The sequence below is a fragment of the Perissodus microlepis genome, chromosome 7 (assembly GCF_051167445.1).
Source record: "Perissodus microlepis isolate ML-2025 ecotype Zambia chromosome 7, ASM5116744v1, whole genome shotgun sequence".
NCBI classification, from domain to species: Eukaryota; Metazoa; Chordata; class Actinopteri; order Cichliformes; family Cichlidae; genus Perissodus; species Perissodus microlepis.
Window position 1 is genome coordinate 51,873,576 of NC_140467.1, and position 20,441 is coordinate 51,894,016.

Here is a 20,441-nt window from a genome sequence, read left to right on the forward strand (position 1 = left end):
GATCACATTACATCAGCAAACAGTGGACTTTGAAAAACATCACACTTAATGTAATTTATATACACACTAACAGCTCTGTTAGGCTTTACTTAGCATTAGCACTGGGGCGCTCTCAGCTAAATGCTAACACATTGCTTTAACAAGCTAACATTTGCTCATTAGCTTCCTGCCAATGAACTTCTGGGACCACAGTCTTGTTTTCTTTTAAAGCTATCGGTTTACTTTTATTATGTGGCTTAAGATGGTTTTGTATTGTTCTGGTTTTATTGTATCTTTTCCTACCTCGGTCAACGAAATTTACTGACATTCAAAGAAAAACTTGCACATTAAAAGGCCGGGATCTGTGAGAGATGCATCAGGTCATTGGGAGTGGTTTGACTGGAAAAAAGAGAGTGCTTATTCCAGATAAGTCTATTAGGAGAGATTCCAAAGAGATGTTCCAAGGTTTGTTTGTTTTTTCAATACAACAGGGGTTGGTTATTTTGCAATACCAAGGATGATACTCACAGGGGGACTGCTGGGGTTGTAGGAGGGTGAACAGCCAGGTGAGTTGCTGAGGTGAGTATTTCAGAAGGAACTGGTCAGCTCAAGAGACAGGTAAGTAGTCCTGGTAAGGGAACTGCTCTTCAGCCACACAGGGAATACCGGGAAGCTACAACATCAGTTTGCAGGAACGCCGGGGCACAATAAATCTCAGAGACAGGCAGAGAAGCTGAGTGCTGGAGGTGGTCCTTGCATACTGGCTGCTGATGAGGATGATTGGGTTGACAAGACTCCAACACAACCTCGGCCGAAGCACCAGAATAAAAGCAAACCAGTGCAGGACTTTCTGAATTGTTTGAAAGCACTTCATAAATAAACTTTATTACTTGCAGTACTGTGCAGTATTTCATTGGTTCAAATGGTGGCCTTTGCTGCTAGAGGAGCCAAAACTTTATCAGAAACTTTCATGCAATTTGTGATATGCTAATTATTGTTTATTTTCTGTTGGATGTTGTTCAGATTGGATCTATGTATCTACTTTAAAAACATGCACAATATATTCTGCAACTCCAAGCTTTGTAGTTATAAAAGTAAATACCCAGGTACAGTTCAAATATGGGCTTATAATGAATTATAACACAGATTATGAGAATGATCCTGTTTTTAAAAGCTTAAGCTCAGCTCTTGGCTTTAAGATTTAGCAATACACTATGTGCCATTACAAAATCAATGCCATTCACTCTGTTTACTTTTTTTCTTTCTTCCTGCATTGTCACACAGCTTAGTTTACCTTGTATTTATTTTGCAAATATACCAGAAACATTTTTACATTTTCCCACCTTTTTCCCTCATACTGTGTCCTCTCCTATGTATGCTAAGGAAGTACACAGTAATTTGTGGGCTGCTATTTATAGAAAAAAACAAAGCCTCTAAATGTAACTTCTTAATTGCTGCTTCTCATACAAGATTTTGCACTGAACAGACTGGAGACCACGTTGAGTTTTTTTGAGGTCATTTTTGCACAAACTTGTAATTCGCTTGTTTTGCCTCTGTTTAGCACTTTAGGCTACCCTCCCTCTACATGGTGTTAACAACAGAACCATTCTATGATGTAAATCCTTTCTGTAATTATTCATTATTTATCTCAAGTTCTAAACTTGTGCATTCATTGATGAAGAGTTGGATTCCTGGTACAAAGTCACTCAGATCTTAGAGAAGCTAACCTTGTAGATCAAACTAGATAAATTAAATTTACAGATTATAAGTTAAACAATTTCTGCAGTGGATTTTTGCACTTTCAGTCCGGCTTTCAAACCAAAGGTCGGTCAGAGTAGCAGTGATCCCAAGAACTGAAAGGATAACATCAGGGCTGCTATTATTGTCAATAACTGCAGTTGTTTAGCCAGAAACTCCATGACCGAGTCATGGGACTTCCCTTGTGTTTCCATTTTATTCCAGTTTCATTTGACTGACCAAGAAGCACAAATAGGTGGGGCACTGAGGTCCTGGCAGCAGTTGCTCCCCTCCTAGTCACAACACTCTCAAAATAGTGCATTCACACTTGTTCACTGTTGTGCAAAGTGCACACAAACATACAAAACTTTTTGTTTGAAACTATTGTTCTTCAAATGAACTGACTGAGCAATCTTACACTAACTCAACATATAATTCTATTGACAATGAAAAGAATAGAAGACTGGAGATGCGAGATGGTCCATTCACATGTCTGAAAATATTGCAAGTATGGCTCTCTGCTGTGTAGCCTTCAGACTGTTGGACCTTCAGTATGTGACCCTTCTGTATTGATTGATGATGTGTCTAAGACTCAGCTGTTAGCCTCCCAGACAGCCTCAGATTTAGAGAGAATGTGACAGGTAGCCACAGTAATACTGTGTGAATGACTTGTCGATACAAAGTGAGTGTAATAAACGGACATTTTAATTGGGAAATAGTTCACCTTTTAGAAACATAGAAATTTCCCCTTTTTGTAAACTTAACTGAGTTTTTACTTGTTTGACTTTTGCTTTTATGTTACAAATAAAGGTCAATGGAGTTACTCAGATGAGAAAATATGGATAAAAACCATATAAACTCTGTAGCTGTAATAGTGTCCTATTTGTCTTACATAGTAAGTCATGGGAGGTCAGCTTTGGTGTTTGTTACTTTTTTATTAAATCCTCATGGAGGAGCAACTTGCAGTAACTGAATATGCCCTTGTTCACTTTTGACTAAAGAATATCACCCACCTGCTATATCCTTTATAGGTGTTGAGTCCTTTGTTATTGGCTATTTATTGTGTCACATACAAAACAATCCCATTCTAAAACAAAAAAACAAAAAAACCCTGCTTTCCACCTTTTGATTTTAATAGGGACCATAATTTACACAATGAAGATGGTGTTGTTATGAGACTTGCAATTAGAACCATAAACTCATCTGGAAAGTGTTTCATCATAAATCCAGTGAGCTGAAGGCTTGTTTTCTCTAAAGCTTTGATTAAACTCTGTTGGGGACACAGGCATGGACAGCTTGAAAAAATTACAGCCAAGAAGCGATTGCTGCTATGCTTCTAAAAAGTCCACTGCCTGGAGCTGTTGCACAGTTGGTACATTGTAATGTAACGTCTCCACAGACGAGTCTCACAGTTTTAAAAAGATTGTCAGGTAAGTCCACATGGACCCACGCTCACTGTCTGATGATGACATTATGTCGCTGATTCCTACAGACTCACAAACACGGAAAGTATAACTGTAGAATTAGACTACTGCTGTGAATCTTTGTAGAGCCTACAGTGTAACCCACGTAGTGGCCGATGCCATCGCCAGCATTTTCGTTACATCCTGCTGTTTTTTCTGCGGTGCTAGCCACGATAGAAACAAATAAATTCCTGGGACTTTGTCCCTCCTGGATCCCCACTGTTTGTTGTGATCAGTTTTTCTTTTCATACATTCCTTCCTGTCCATTCCAATAGTTTCCGAAATCTCCCTCCAGGAATTTTTTTGACATATGTGAGTCTTTATTTTGAGGTTATAATTATGAGCTGTTATGACATAACTAAGGCATAGGTTTAATGCAAAGGGGTAAATCTCCTTTCAGGCTCCATGAGTCTCCTCCTATTGATTATTCAAGAGAATGCAGCTTTCAGGTATTCCCATATTAGCTACGTTTTCCACATACAGTTGAGGGAAGTAACTAGATACAAAAACCTTTATGGAATAACAGGTCCAAATTAAAAAAAGAAAATATCCCAAACAGATGATCATCCTTAGAACTTAACAAACTATCATGCACATTAGTGGGGGATTAATTACACACACACACACAAAGCCCATTCAGCTATCTTAGTGAGGACCTTCACTGGCATAATGGTTTCTCTAGCCCCTTACCCTAACCATTAAAAATGAATGCCTAACCCTTACCCTAAACCTAACCATAACCGAATTGTAACCCTGACACTAAAACCACATTTTGAGCCTCAAAAAAGCCTTCAAACTTGTGAGGACCGGCGAGTGTGTCCTCACAAGTGACTGTTGGTTCTCACAAGTATAGTAGGATGCAGATTTTGGTCTTCACAAAGATAGCTAGACAGGAACACACACACACACACACAGTTGCCCCTTTGAACAGCAGGTGGGTAGGCCTTATTAGAAATGACCATATTAGAAATATCTCCTCTGTGTGACATCATAAAGGTCCAAATTTAAAAAAGTTAAGAGTTTGCTGCCTGAGGTTTGGCCTCACAGGGATTACTGGTACATACTCTGACCTCATTATTTCAAACTTCAGCAATGTTTAATATTAGCACCCACCTCTGAAATAATTTATTTATAACAGAAAATTAAGGAAACACATCAGGACTGCTTTAAATGACTTTAAATCATAATGGTTAGATAACTTCTTTACTCAAAAACAAGATTGTTCACTCAGTAAACACGAAGCAATAATTTTGACTAAAATGCAACTGAAACATATAAAACTCAAAGGTTTATTTATTCAAATACTTTATCTTTTAGGAAAATGTACTCGGTATAAACTAAATGGATACCAATCACGTACATTTCATTTGACCAAATTTCATTAAATGTAACATTTTACATTGTACATGGAAAAATTTACATATAATTAAATTATCTAAAATCAGCATTTTGGGCAGAAATGTTTTGTGAGTGTGCCTGGTGCTTACAGGCTGATATACTACCCCTGAGTGAAGAAAAGTCTATTTTTTCTGATATTAATACTTATTAATTAATACAGTGTTTTGTCCAGTTTTTTCAATTAGTTGGTGAAAAAAATGAAAATACACCAAATTCAGAAATATACTGGTGACACATTAGACTACATTTAATACAAAATTATCATCAGTTTTCAAGAGTCCGCTGAGAGTTGCAGAGAGGCAGTAACTGGTGGGTTTGGGGCGGGCTCTAGCGGAGCAGTCACTCCCATCCATCCTAACAGCAGTCCTGTCTGGGTAGAGGGTCGGACGCAGGGAGCCATTCATTCTTCTGCGGTGAAAACGTGGAGGAGGATGAATAGTCTGTGAGGGAGAAAATCAAGCTCGAATCGAAACAGATAGTCAAGGCAAAACCTGCACAAACTTCAGAGAAGGCGCAAAAAAGAGATCATCCCACTGTGAGGATTTCACAGCTCCAGATCCGCGCAGACTGCAGCTTTTACACGTAAGTACGTGCGCAAAGGGGGAATGTTTTAAACAGTACTGTTCTTCCCTCAACAATGGAGTGGTTATTCTTTTCTGAAACAAGCTTGAAAGTGGAGAATCTCTTCCAGACGTAAGTGACTTTCACGGGACTTTGGCTGGTTTTTGTATTTCTCTCGGAGCACTGAGGGGGAAACTCGTGGCAGAAAAGCCGAGTGGTCGGTTTCTTTGCCATGTAATGAAGCGCACTGGGACCCCAAAATGATGTCACTGTGACACCAGTCTGTTGGGTTTAGTTCTTTTATTAAAAGTCTCACCCGCGGATGACGCACGCGATACAATAAAATGCGTAAATTTGAGTTTTTTTTGTTTTTTTTTAAGGTTAGATAAAACGATCATCAGTAGTTGTACCCATTTATGCAAATTCCAGTTTTAAAAATTAAAAATCCCTTCTTTTCTTGGTGTTTTGTTACACCTTGTTTGCCAGTTGTTAAGAACCATGAAACCTTAAAACTCGCATTTGGTCTTTAAAATGTCATGTGGTGGTGGTGGTGGTGGTGGTGATGATGATAATGATGGGAAATGTCACACAGGTCTTGTTTGCTCAACAGTCACAAGTCAGTTTACTGTCAAAGAGGTCGATATGCAACAAATCACATTTGAGAATCTTTGATAACTCATCTTTGTGTGATCTAGCTCTAAAGCAACACAGCATGATTTTTATGAATATTTTTTCAATGAAAACGTCCCATCAAAAGGCGTCATTAACCCCAAACACCTGATCCCTGCCCGGATTTCCTGTGTCAGTGGGCATATTGAAAGTTTAAAGTTGCTACGCTATTGAAACTCTAAGAGAAAGTCTGTCAGCGGTCTTGACAAAGTGCTACACAGATCGTTGGCTTGTGTTTCAGCAGTAAACCTGAGAACCGGTTGAAACCTCTGAACCAGAGTCTGAGAGAGGCAAAGAGCAGCGACAACTGGCTTTTGAGCTCTCTGCACACAATAGATTTCAAAAATGTTTTTTGCTCTAATACATAGTATTGTTGTCACTTTATAGCTGGGAAGGTCTTGTTTATATTCTGTAACTTAATGATGCTTAGTGAATGAATGACTGCAGCATTAAAGACAGTGGTTGCTTGAGGTCCACTGTCAGGGCTTGCCAGTGGTTTGAGTTTATGTGCCAGCACACGTGGTCCCTCAGGGCTCTGTGTTTGGCCCATTAAAAAAAGGAAAGAAAAGCACGAGCTTCATTCGTTACAACCCGGCAGAACTCTCCTTTTCCCCCCATTCAGGCCACAAGAAAAGCAAAATTCTACCAATTTTTTTTCTTTCCTTTGGCAGCGCAGATACTTTGGAAAAGTTCTTTCATTTTTTTCCCTCTCCTTTCCTAGACTAAATGGTAAACTTTCAAAGCATGGGAAAAAAAAGACACTGCCTGCCTCCTTTCTCCCACCGATGCAGATGATGCAGTTGGCGATGCTTTTTAATGCACGATACGAAAACATAAAACAAGAGTTTTAACTGCTAAGCCATTTACGCAGACCACATCATCTGCCTTTCGTGCCTCTCTGAGCTTTGATGGTAGTGCCTTTGTCATTAATCCAGGATTCTGGCTGCAGTTTATGGGATTGGTCAGTATATTTCTCCTGGAATGAGTGCCATTTTCAGTAGAGGATTTTGATCTACATCTTCTCTGTGCATTTGAATCCTAAATAAATACTGTTAGAGTAAATGTTGCCGAGTGGTCTGCTGATAGAAATCAGACCTGGGCTCTATCAGTGTTTTCTTGAAACCAAAGCCAGGACCATAGTGTCACCATGACCAGAGTGTGAAATCCACTAATTGAACGGCTGCTCCCGTGTCAAAGGTTAAACCAGATGACTCCAGCAGGCTGGGATTAACATCTGGAATACAGTTTGTTCCAGCAGAGGCCTGCTGTGGATATCCTCCAGTGTAGATGGCCGAGATAACGAGGCCGGTTTATTTGCATGGCACTTCCTCGGACTACTGTAACTGCTGCACGTGTACGTTAGATCATTCGCTCACACATCTGTTTTTCCACAATCTGTGCTCTTTTTTTTTATTCCTTTTTTGTCCCCCCACCTCACCACCCCCAATTGTATTCTTTTGTGTCTGCAAGTGTGGCCAGTAAAACTTTCAACAGGAGCATCCAGGAGGAAGCGCTCTATGAAACCAAACATCACAGGTTTTATTTAATATGCCTCTTGTTACCCTAAAGTTTGTTTATTTGCTTATAAAGTTGACGTAATGTGAGGAAGACAGTCTTAAAATCTTGACAAACCCAAAGTGGGTCACATTACGTTATACCGTTTCCATTCCAAGCTTCTAAAAAGAGTATTGAATTGAAAGCAGCCGTGAGTCTGACTTTTGTTGATTTTTTTTTTCATAGCATGGCCTCGGAGACAGGCTGCTTGATCAGTGCTAGGAGAACTGTCTTTCACAGTCTGACACAAAAGCAACTGAGATCTTTTGTCATGTGATCGCATATTTTCCCCATTCTCCATCTTAGTGCTTTCACTTTTTAATTGATTAACGAACTTCAGTACCAGCTACTTCCTAAACTACCATCATTAATGGTGTAATCTGGTCTGATACTGACGACTAAAACAGTGTTTTTGGCTAAAAGATGGCTGTAGCTTAAGTGAAGTCCTGTTTGGAAACCTTGAGATGGCTGCTTTTCTCTGCCACCTTCTCGGTGAAACCTGATTTTGTGAGCAAAATTTGCTCATAGGCTAGCTTGTAAAGCTAAAGTTGTTAGCTAATGACTTTATGCCCTGGTGGCCACTGGAAAGAATGCATATTTAAGGCACTTTCTTGTTGGCTTTACTTTTCATGATTGGAAGCCATCTTTAATGCTGTTTTCATGTGTGCATTGCAGCCCTTAACTTTTAGACAACCCTTATTTAACAACTAATGAACGGTGGTTCCTTGTCCTGTCTTCTGATTTGTAAACACAACTTCAGAAGGGCACTGTGGTAATCTGCAAGACTGACCTTTCCTAATGTGTCTTTAATGTTGTCAGAGCTTTTAAACCTAACTATGACTTTCCTAACTGACATTCCCAAAACTGACCAAAGTAAGAAAACAGCGAGGGAAAGTGACATTTACAAACGGTCCTCTTTATGAGTCAAACTCCAGTGTCATGGTTGAAAGTCACCTGTGCCCTCTCCACCCCACCTACCTCCTCAGATTCCTTAAGTGGGGTGTGCAAACACTAAGGCTGGTGGTTTTTCCTCTTATACTTCTTTGAAGTCCATGAGAAGGCCGCCTAAAAGGAGGCATGCACAGTTGGTGCATTATAGTTCACTAGCATGGTCATAAGAAACTGTCACTCGCATGGATGTCTGCATCAAGCCTGGTGCTCGCCTTCTGATGATCCAAGTTCTGTCACTAAAACCTAAGCACACCCAAGAAGATTCACATAAATGTGAATTCTGTTTTCCTCTGACTCTCTCCGCCCTTCATGCCCCCACATTGTTCCTGGAGATGAGTCTCTCCTGGGGGTACCTATGCTTCCGGCAGCTCTCCTGTTTACTGGGAAATCAGCACGGTGGGGTCACAATAAGAAATCCCTCATCTTACACTGGAAATAAAGACCTGTCCAAAGAAATGACTAGTAGAGGAAGGAGGAGTTGGTGGGGGTTGAGGCGGAGGGGTGTTGGGTAAAATGAGGAGAAAGAATCTGCAGTGGGTTTTGTCCCTTTGTAACGAGCTGTGGGTCAGTCTCAGGGGAATGGACGGCAGACAGGAGGAGGGTTTTGCAGCTGCTTGGCCTGAAGCACTTCATCTAGTCCCTGAGCAACTGCAGGCTCATTAAACTGCACTGTTTCTACTCAACATTAACTTCAGTTTATGTCTCCTGTTTTCGTCCGTGCCATCCATCGTTGCTCTTTACTGGCAAATGTTGTATGAGACATGCTTAAATATTGATTAGGCTGGAACTGGAGTCACCCTGGGACTTGGTCTGACAGCTGTATGCTAATGATAAGGGTATAACCTCCCACAATAGGCAGTCTGTGTGCGATGTGCGATAAGATGGTTTGTGTTCAGCTTGGCTGTGGACATGGAACACGTTTTGTGTGAACAAGATTAGTCTACATTGTGTGTTGCGTATGTGTGTGTGTTTGTGTTTCTAATTCACACAGTATAACAGAAGATCAGCAATGACGACAAAGTCATTGTAACTGAAAAACGAATTATTGTCTGTTTCAGTTTTGGGAGGAATTTTCATCCACATTACTGAAGTTCTTTCACTTGTTTAATGTTGATAAATATTGGGGAATACTGCTAGTAAATTCCCCCACTTTTTCTTTTATACTAGTCTGCTCAAGAATCCTTTCATTTTCACTCACATTCATTGCTAAATCCCAGAACAGCTGAAGGATCCTCCAGCTGGTCTGAGCCAATTTTTCTTAAAACCACACATCTGATTTTCTCTGTTTGAGTCAAGGTTCCAGCAGCACTATGGAAACCTTACTTTGGTTTGGACTGGCAGGCTGTCACTGGTCATTATCGCCACTGTACGCTGGTCCAGAGCAAAGCGAGTCCAATGGCTGTAACACCCTCTGGCTGCATTCTGTTTTGGCACACCTACTTTGAATAGAGATGAGTCATTCTAAAAGTAAAGCAGGTCACTGGTTTGAGCTAATCCTGTTCATGTTACTGACTGTATTAACAGTAAATTGCTGTTTGCCCCTTTGGAACTGTTGCTATGCAAGTCAAGCTTTATGTCAGTTTACAGCAAGTTACTTGAATTTCTGAGTAATATTTTTTTAAAACAGTGGGTCTTGTCCCCAACAAGTGAAAAGCTCAAATGGCAACTGTTACTAATTACAGCTTATGTAGCAGATGAACACTGAACAGTCATTATTTTTGCTGTAGTGTTTCTTTTGCTTTTGGGACGGCTAACAAGTTGGTGTCTCAGGGGAAAAATATTTAAAAGATTGTATATAATATCACTTAAGTGTATAATTTAAGCATATACATGTCTTATAAACCCATTGAAACTGGTTACTACACATACATCTATCTAAAAGAGTTGTTGCTTCCATGCATACAAATAAGGGCCCACTTGGTTCAACTGTATGCCTATGAATTTTTGTGATGCAGAAACACTTAACTGCACTACTTGAGCTCTGCACATGTTCTTCAGGCAGATTAAGTGGACTTTAGAGAAGCATAACTGGAAGGACTATTTGTCCATGGTGTTTGCAGCTGTTTATGTTTGCAACCAAGTATAATCCCTTCTTAATGGTATTGCAAAAACATATGCTCTTTAAATAAAAAAAAAAACATTATTACTGTTTCTTTTCGTAGGGCTTATCTATTTAAGAAAAACACTGTCAAGGCTATAGCTTAAATAAGGACATAAATAAAGACCAAACGTGACTAGGCTAAACTGATTTGGAGACAGGACAGATTTCCAAGATGCAGCCTCATTATTAGATGGATTCTGTTTAATATGTCTAGTTAAATCAAGACCAACACAGTTTTGGCTGAAGTTGGTGTCATCTGTCTCTCTATCTTAAGTCATAAGTAAACATTTATGCAGTTGCAGGACTTTGTTAAATTTGACTTTATTTAATTTACCTTTGTTTTTATTCCAACACCTTTATGAAATGTGCATATTTGCTTTGGAGAAAGCAAAAAGAATGCAGAGAATGAGGCATTTCTTTGTTTGCTCTTGTCATTTGGGGCGGTCCTGCACAGCTAAGAGGTATTTGCCAGCTTAAGACGGCAGGGATTGTGTCTTGGCTCTCTGTGTGGAGAGGGTAAACAAAGGCATGACAAAGTGGATAACAGAAGACTTTAATAATAGGAGTTGGAAGCACAGACAAGTCATAAAGGACATATGTTTCAGAGTGCACCATGGATCAGAGAAAACAAAGATATTAAACAAAAGAGTGCAAAGAGTAAGCATAAAGATAGTAAGAAAAAGAATAAGGCTTTTTTTTTTTTTTTTTGCACAATTAACTGGTATTTTCTTGTTATACCCACTGATGAAACCACTAGTTGTCCCACAGAACACTTACTCAGAGGGGTATCGCTTTCTGAAAAGCTGCCTCTGACCTCTGACCATTCATCTGTCCATCTACAGCTTGGCTAAAAAAATGCCCATAGAGAGGTGATCATTTCCACACCAAGATGATTTTAAAAACAGCTTGTATACTTTTGAACATTTAGGGCTTCCCAGGGCTCATGTGGTGTAAGAAAGCATTCAGGTGACAATCTGCGGGAACTGATCAATAGACTGCTTGTGTGTACTGGCAAACTGAGCGTGCAGATTCAACTTCCTGACCTTAGCACCAGTGGATTTACACAGTGAGGTCCATTTTCAGAATCCATACACTACTATAAACACAGTTTTGGCTCAATATAGCACCAGGGCAATGATGGGTTGACTTTACTCAATTCCAGCAAGGAGTAACATTGCACTTGTGCAACATTGACACATAGCTGAACTGTCTTCATCGCACTACCTACCACTAGAGGTAAATAACAGTATAAATAACTGTGATCTGACCTTTTTAAAAGCCACCTTAAATGTAAATGAAGGCCCCTTAACAGCAATTTCAGATTGTTGTTGACAGTTTAAGGGCAGACATGCACTTAACCAGATCTTATCCTCTTCTCTGGATCATTAGGCATGTTGAAGAAACCGTTAAGCTTTTCTCACTGCAGAGACATCAGATTCCTGGTGGTCGATGGCCTGTGGTGCTCAGTGGGAATCTTTATCACCTCAGGCTCAGGGATTCACCAGGGAGACAGAGAAGAGCTTGGTTTTCCAGACATGATAACAGAACCTGGCAAACATTAGCCAGGCTGCAGTGCATATACAGATGAGGGCAGGAGGGGAATGAGTGTGTGTGTGTGTGTGAACTCATGTGAAACTTTTTTGCCCATTATATCTGTCATCATGTCTGGGAGAGACTTGGCTCTCATCCAATCCAGAGAAATTACCCTCCTATCCACATTAGGAGACCACTTAATACACCTGTCTTCTGTTATTAGGGAGAGGTCGATGACTTCATTGGATTTGAACAAAGGCCACACACACACACACACACACACACACACACACACACACACACACACACAAACTTAAAGCATTTTGAAATCTCTTCTTTCTCTTTGATTCAATTTCTCTTGTTTTTATGAAACTGCTGCAGCTGTAACCATCTGTTATGTTCCACGTTGCTCTAACACACTAATCACTGCAAGGTGACATCATCTCTGTGTGCTCTGTGCGGTCTGTGGTTTACAAGCAGGACACACATGCATCCACGCACACACACACACGCACACACACACAAGGACATGAGGAAATTGGATCGAGTATGGATAATCATTGCATTAGTGCAGAGTGTGTAATCAGTGTGTGCCTAAGGGAGTAAAACACACCTTGTGTTTTTACTTTACACACCGAGCGCTCTCATAGCAGTTCAGCTTGTGCTCCAGTGTTGAGGGTTTTTTGTTGAATGGAAAGGGTGTATGCTTGCATCGAAAGGAAGTGGGGGCTAAAGGAGATACTAGCGTGATGTCACTGAAAAGGATCAATTTCCGTGTCCTTAGAATTATTGTGAAGAATTCTGAGAGTAAATGTTCAGATTTTTAATTGTGTTTTTGAATGTTTCAGAAAAACACCATGGACAAAGTTACAGTTAGCATGCCTAACTAATTATCTGATTACCTCAGTGTGAATGCCTGGGTGCACATGACACGGCTCTGTTTTCAACAGGGCAAATGCTAACTTAATTAGTTAGCTATTAATAACTAACTGAATATATGATTAACAGATGTGGTCAAATCAATTGTGGAGTTAGTGCTTTTCTATCTCTGTCATACAATAAGTGATTAATCTGGTATTTAATGACCAGATTAATTAGACAAGGTTATCTCATAGGCAACGTTCACAGAGGTGTGTAGGGCACACCTAATGGTCTCTGTTTCTGTCTTTCTGTTGCCATCAGTTGATCCCCTCATCTCCAAGCAGTCGCGGCAGATGGCTGCCCGTACATTAGCCTGTTTCTCAAAGGGGTTTTTCCTTCCCACTGTCACCAAGTGCTTTATCATAGAGGGGTTGTCGAATTGTTGCAGTTTTCTCTGTATTATTGCAGGGTCTTTACCCTACAACATAAAGCATCTTGAGGTGACTGTTGTGATTTTGCACTATATAAAACTGAATTGAAGTGAAACGAGTGTGCACTCAATGTGGAAGCTCCACAGGCACCAGCAACCCAATGTTTTTGTGTTTTTTCTTGTCCCTGTTTGAAGATCTCCTGGTGAGGCTTTCAAAGCCCTTCTGTTTCAGCGCTACAGTAAATGTAACACAGCTGTACAGCTGAGCAGGAACAAGCAACACTCATTATTCTCCGCAACCGTAATGGCTTACTTTGTGTGTTTGTGTGTTACTTTTTTTTGCACATTTCATACATTTTGCATAACTAAATAAAGTCTCACTGTCAGCTGCCACTTGTATTTGATTTTAGCACTAGTGAATAAATCTGGGACTCTCCACCATTTGACCCTAGAGCTGAAGAAGCTTCTTGGATGAGAGGTGAAATGTCTTCAGGCAACTTAAAGAAGTCCAGACGCTTTTCTTTCCAAGCTCCTTAGACTACGATGACCTGGATGACTGAGAACCTTCACAGACACTAGTGAATAACATTAGTGCGCTTGTCCCATAAGCACAATACTGAATGCACTGTGCTGCCACTGAGCGGTTTCTGTGGTGCTGATGCAGCAGCAGTTTGATAGTCATATAAAAATGTTCCAGTCTCACACACATACACACTGGCTGCTGTCTGCTATGATGAGGTCATAGTTGGTCAAGTCTGTTTTGTATTGTATGAACAGAGAGCAGCTGTAATGCCCATTCAGCTTCGGACTTAAGATAGAGGGCTTATATAACCTAGTGTACACTGACAATATCTATTGTGTTTCTGTAAACTCTGCAAACACATGTTCCCGCTGGGTTTACAATAGCAAATATTTCCCACTGTTCATGCCTTTGAAGTTGACGTTTCAGACCACAAAGGTGAGTTGCAGCTTTGAGTTCCAGAAAAATCTGCTCTAGTGCCTGATCTTCAGCACTCTTTAAATATTTACTCGCTGACGCGCTTCAGCGATTGCTCATAATCGCTTTGCAGTTTGCAGTGCATTACAGTGATTACTGTTCAGAGAGTGAATTGGGTTCGGGGTGCTGGCTGCTTCCTGACACCTGTGTTGTATGTGTGTGTTAGCCTGAGGGATGGGGCTACCGAGCTGCTTATTTTTAATGAGAATGCTCTCTGCTTAGCCTCACATGCCTCTCATTACTGCCCGCAGACCCAGAGAGTGAAGAAAAGACGAGGATGGGAGAAATAAATATAAAACAGATGGAAAATGGTAATGAAAGATCCTTCTGATTTTGATCCTCACTGCCAAATACAGTATCAGTGCTTGGTGTGTCACAGCCTTGATGGAGAGTAACGTATGATTTACATCAAACAGCATCCAACTTGGCTCCTGCATGTGCAGCTACAGAAACATTTGAAGTAATAATTACACAGGACCAATAAAAGTGGTTCCATACCTGATGTGAAGCTATAGGTAACCGGATGTTAGCTTAGCATGCAGTGCACAGTTTTCACTGTTTTCAATCGTGATGTTAAGAGAATCTAACAAGCAGTTGGTTCTTTTTTTCTGATTTCACTGATCTTCTCATCAGAGTCTGTGCAAAAAGAAAAAATCATCTAAAAAAATCTATTCCACTGGAAAATGGCAAACCTCTTTTGTCCCTTCCATTCAGCTCCCCTGTTCCCAAAGCTCTTAAATGCTATACGAAAGACCCTTTTGTGGCGGACCTGGCTGCAGTGAAATTGCCTATGGTTCCCACATAATAGCCTGCCATCTAGTCTGGAAGGATTCAACAGCTGAGCTCCAAACACTGACATCTAGCTCACCTAAACTAAGAGGTATTAGGTTAAATGTATGTTGGGGCATTTTTTGGCAATGCTTTAGAGAGGTAAAAATAGTAGTTGGTCTGTAACACTTGGGGAAAATCCCCTCAGCTGTGCAATTTGGAAAATAATTCACACTGTTGAGTTTCCCCAGAGGACAAAACTGAACTCAGAACATCAATCTGAAGTCGTTTCCTTATCTGTTATTATGTATTTCAGGGCACTTTTCTGTAAAGTTGTTCTTCCTGTTTTCCAGCCAATATATTGATTCTAAATTCATCCAAAATCACAGCCAAAGGATCAGATTAAGTCATAGCAAGTGCGCTTTCAGTTTTGACTCTCTGCGAAAAATTGTACTTAGCTCGGGGGAATATCATTGACTGAGAGGCCTACTGGCCTGTGGTATATTAGTGTAAGTCCCAGTGATCCCAGAGAAGCTGCTGTGTGTGTCTTGTATTATTTCAAGCTTACGCCAAGTTTTTGTGGCAGGATACTGCTTGTTTTCCCACCGTTCATAAAGTCGATGCTAGTGTCGATTAGATCTTATTTGATTGTGTTTGTGTTGAAATGTCAAAATCTCTCTTTTAGCCACAGCTGTTGCTTTTAATGGCTAAAGGAGATGAAGGCATATTAGTTTATTAAAGATCATTTTTTGTGTACCTTGTAGCTTATCAAATTGTTGTAGAATTTTTACAAAATATTTCATCAGTGCTTTTTTGTCCCCATTGGTCAGGCTACAGAACAATCCCAGTGGAAATGATGTTTTCTCAGGTATAGAAGAAATGGGATGGCTTATGGAGAGTACTGGAAGTAAACTGATTGGATAGTGTTGGATTATTTTACTGGTTTTACTGGAAAATCTGGTGTAACAGAGATGAAAGTTTAAGACATGATGAAGTGTACATAATTAAAGAAACAGCACCAACTGCACAAGCATGACAAACTTGTTGAGTTCAGTAACTCCAGTTAGTGGAAAGAGGGCCTAGCAGCAACCAATTGGCCCTAGTTGCATATCTCAGCACACCTATCAATCAAAGTGGACACGCCCCTACAAGAACAATTGTATAAGAACAATTCACTCACTTTAGAGTTGTTATGAATTCTTATGAAGGCTAAATCTATCCATGGAGGTTAGAAATGTTTTTTAAAGTGTCCCTAGTGTCCCACCTTTCAGCTTTGGAGTTTGCTGCTTGGTCAGTTTGGAAGCAAAAACATCATGAAAGAGAGATTGTGGATAAGTAATTTGAATTGAATTTGAATTGCTGACAGTGGATCCCAAAGAAACTCCATGTAATCATCTTGGAATTTGTGAAAATGTAGGTGGTCTCTGTCTCCACTGTTTGAATCAGTCATGGATTAAGAGCATTGTCAATCCAATGCTGGCAGAGAAAAGGTATCCTTTACCATCACAGTCTTCTATCATTCTGCCATCTGCACACAAACAAACAAAGAAACAAAAAACTTGTGCTTCCTTTTGAGACAGTCTGTGTGTTTGCTGACCTGTTATCATCACCTAATCTGGTCCACTTATCCTGTGTTGGTGTTTCTGTGCAGTCTTGTTATGTCAGAGTACTGACCTGATCATTAACTTAGCTGAGTGCTATCTCTTGACAGTAACCATTAAAAGGCCCCAACATCACTGAATAAAAGGGAAGAGAGACTGCCATTAGTCAGTTATCTGCAGCCTGTAGAGTGTGTCTGCCGTCAGTATGAAGAGGGTAGAGAAAGCTGAATGTACTGCTGACAGCTGAAACATGTTTAATCACTGTCAGCGGTGCTATTGAGATTTATTTTGTTAGCTCCACAGTGATTACTTTCTTGCTCCTTGTATCGACTGATAATGTTACGATTTAGTATTATTTTTTTATTAGTTCTTCTTTTACTCATGAGTGTGTTTCTGCTGTGACTTTTAGATTATAGGGTCAGAATTTGGCACTAACAACTTAAAACCATCATGGTTTGTATCAACAGCTCAGGCTGCTGCTGCTGGGACCACCATATTTTTTTGGCACACTTTGGGCCCTGCAGTCCAAACTAAGCATTGTTTAAACACCACACCATGCCTACCTGATTATTGGTGCTGACCACGTCCATCCCTTTATGATCCCTGTCATAAAGAGCTTATATATATATAAAATATAGTCATTTGAGTCAATATTGACGGAACAATAAACACAAATGTGACCATTGTAAGGACTCTGGATTGAGCTAGATGACAGAACAGACACACTGCGTGTAGCTAAAGTAAAAATGTTCTAAAAATACAGGTTTTTCAACTTTTGAATATGAATAGAAGTAATATGATAAAGCCGGCACGATAAGGTTGGAAACACGAAGAACACAAGCAGAGTAGTCAAACACTGGGTTGAAGTTGGTTTGAAGTTTTCCTGAACTGAGGGAGTGATTCAATAGTTGGAGTTTGTACTGCAAACCTAACATTTGGACAGAAGATATTGTAATTTCTTTGATGCACACAGAGCTTAAGAGTTTGCGCTGTGGTTGTAAACATTATGCAACTTTGCTACTGAGCCCCAAATGAGGCTGCACCTCTTCTCTTTTTTTATGAACATGTGAACCAGTTTAAGAGTTTCTCCAGGTGCAGTTGCTCCTTAGTCTCGGGTTTAAATGGAAAATACCAGTGAGCACTGAGAAAAGGATGCTCATTATTGTTGGGGAGCCAACAATGACTGAACTATAGCCCTCTGGAGATGGTGTGTTTTTGTCATTTGGACTCATCACTGCTTCGTTCTTGCTCTCTACAGGTTGTGACGATCTGAGAGAAGAGCCTTACGTCTGGATTTCACCGAAGAGATTTTGCCTCTGCATCCACTGCCGGGTCCTGCACAGGAGGTCGGTGTTGTCGTTTCTTGTCACATGCGTTTTTCCTTTCATTTCATCTGCGCTCTTTGGTCAACTGTAAATATAAAGATTTTCCTCTGGAGCAAAACAAAACAAACAGAAGCATGATTTCCTGCTTTTCTTGTCATGATATTATTGCAGTTCCTGGCACCTTTCTGTTTCTAGTGGAAACACAAACTGTTCCCATGGTCCTATTGTTCCAGGCAAGTGTTAGGTAAATCTTGTAAATCCCAATTTTAATGGATGCTTAAAGGTTTCATTGCAACACCTAAGCTGATCATTTTGCTGGTGTTAAAAGTCAGCAATGCTTTTATAGTTTCTGAAGTTTCTTGCTCAACAAGCAACCTGATATGTGGGTTTAAGACTTTCCATGGTAACACAGCGACCTCCACCAATCAGAAATGTCGCTGTTCCAATTTGTTTAGATTGTTGGTCGAGGAGGGTTTTTTTGTGACACTGCAAATAAAACAAGGTTGATTTGGTTTCTACTGGAGTGCTCACCACCACTTCACAATGTCAAAGTGCTTGCTCATAGGGGGTCATATGATTGTTGGGTTTTTCTCTGTATCTATGAAGCGCCTTGAGGCGACTTTTGTTGTGATTTGGCGCTATATAAATAAAATTGAATTGAATTGAATTGAATGTCGTAGCTCACAGTAAGTCTGCTTTGAACAACAATATGAATCACTGTTCATATTGTGCTTTTTACTGGTCCTCATTGAATCCGCTCTGAGGTAGCATAGGTAGTTGGCGCACTTGTACTGTTGTGTCTGTGCTGCAACAGTGCATGCAGATAGGTATCTGCACGGAAACTGCATGTTCCCACACTGACAACAAAATCTGTGTCAGATCCTCATGTGCTCATGGACGTGGAAACTGTTGTGCCGGTACCAGTAGAATCCTCGTCTCTGTGCAGCCAGAGACCTACGCAAACCGACACCAATGCAAGGCTGTTAATCCAGCTGCACATTCAACAAATGTGATTCAGTGTATGACTTTCTTTTTTCTTCTTCTTTGCTTCACCGCGAATCGTCTTGTGACCCCAGAGATTTATGAACCATGAACTTTGATTTAACTGAGGGCAGAAAAGCATCTTCAGCAGCTACACTCAGTCTTTTCATTGTCTGCCATGCTGACTCTTAAAATCTGTTTGATATATGTCTTTCTGGATGAAGTAAGGAAGTTGGGGGGTGTCCGGATGGAGAAGCGTGTTTTTCCAATATGGAGGAAAACAATGGAGTAGGAGATATTGTGCAGGAGACCACCTGTGAAGGTCATTTCAAAGTGGAAAGCCCCAACTAACACAATAAACAAAAAAAGTGTTTGTCACTATCTTTAAATAGGGAGACTTTGTGTCAAGCACTCACTTCCTGTTATCTCTTACTTGTTTTGACTGAACCTCATTTGTCTTCACGCTCTGTTTTAAACACATCCAGTTTAACTGAATCTGAAGTGTTCAGTCATAATTCAATCTGAAAGCTTTTATTTCCACTCATATTTTTTCAGTTAAATTTCATTTTAAAGAAGGATGTCTGAGGTTGTTATTCTTCCAGTATGAAGCATGATGGTTTTTATCCTCACGTGTCAGCTCTAATTTAGACCGATTTTTATCTATTGTGTCTGCGGGATGCAACAGTGGTACAATCTGACAAGAACAGGGTTTTTGCTTGGTATTCATAAGAAAAGCATGACTTTTCAACACTCATCTCTTTGTCCGCAAGTGAAAGCACCTACACATCTCACTTTCCTCCCCCAAAACCAGTCTGACAATAGCAACACGCTTCTTCATTTCCCACCTCTTCTTTTTGTTCTCAGCATCTCCTCATTTGTCTCCGTCCCTCATCTACTCACCTCCTACACATGCTGTGTTTTCCCAAGGGCCTGAAAGTGGGGGATGATATCACTTGACACTTTTATTATCCCAAACTCAAGTGAGAGAGAGTCTGGTGCCAGCATTCCTTGGTAGTGCTTACTTTGGATTTTGAGCAGAGTATCGGGTTAAGTGCCCTCAACAGCCATGGCTGTGTCCCCCAGGGGTGTTCGGATAAAGCAGGTAGAGCAGTCTCAGTTTGCAGGGGGAGTTTTTGTTACTCTGAGCTATAGTGGGAAACTCAGCTGGGAGTAGTGGGTCAGCACCACAGGGAAGTTAGGATTAAACTGCACTCATCCCGAGCACAAAACACAGTGAGAACAATGCTTTTGGCCCTTTCTAGAAGGAGGGACAAATGGCGTCGACCCAGCTTAGCACAGTGAGTGATTTCCTGAGTCTGGGGGAGAAAATAGGATTTGAAGTGGAAGGACTTTTCCCCCCACCACGACCCCCTGCGTTTTTGGACCCCAGGGCAGTTTGCAGAGCTAAGGTGGGGCTAGAAATGGTTAAGCACAATGGAGACAGTGTTAGGCCTGAGGGGCCCAAACGCTGCAGCTCTCTTAACAGTGAGGAAACAGGAGTGCTGGTGACTCCTCAGGGCTCTCAAGTCCAT

At 40.6% G+C, this 20,441-nt stretch overlaps 1 protein-coding gene across 1 annotated transcript in view; it reads left to right on the top strand.

Moving 5' to 3' along the window:
• The window catches only part of arsb (arylsulfatase B), a 55,052-nt gene that overhangs the window by 21,800 nt on the left and 12,811 nt on the right, over window positions 1-20,441 (top strand). Inside the window, exon 9 of the transcript XR_014800801.1 lies at window positions 17,862-17,949. The gene's annotated coding sequence lies outside the window, so the exon portion shown is untranslated. The remainder of the gene's footprint in view (window positions 1-17,861; window positions 17,950-20,441) is intronic.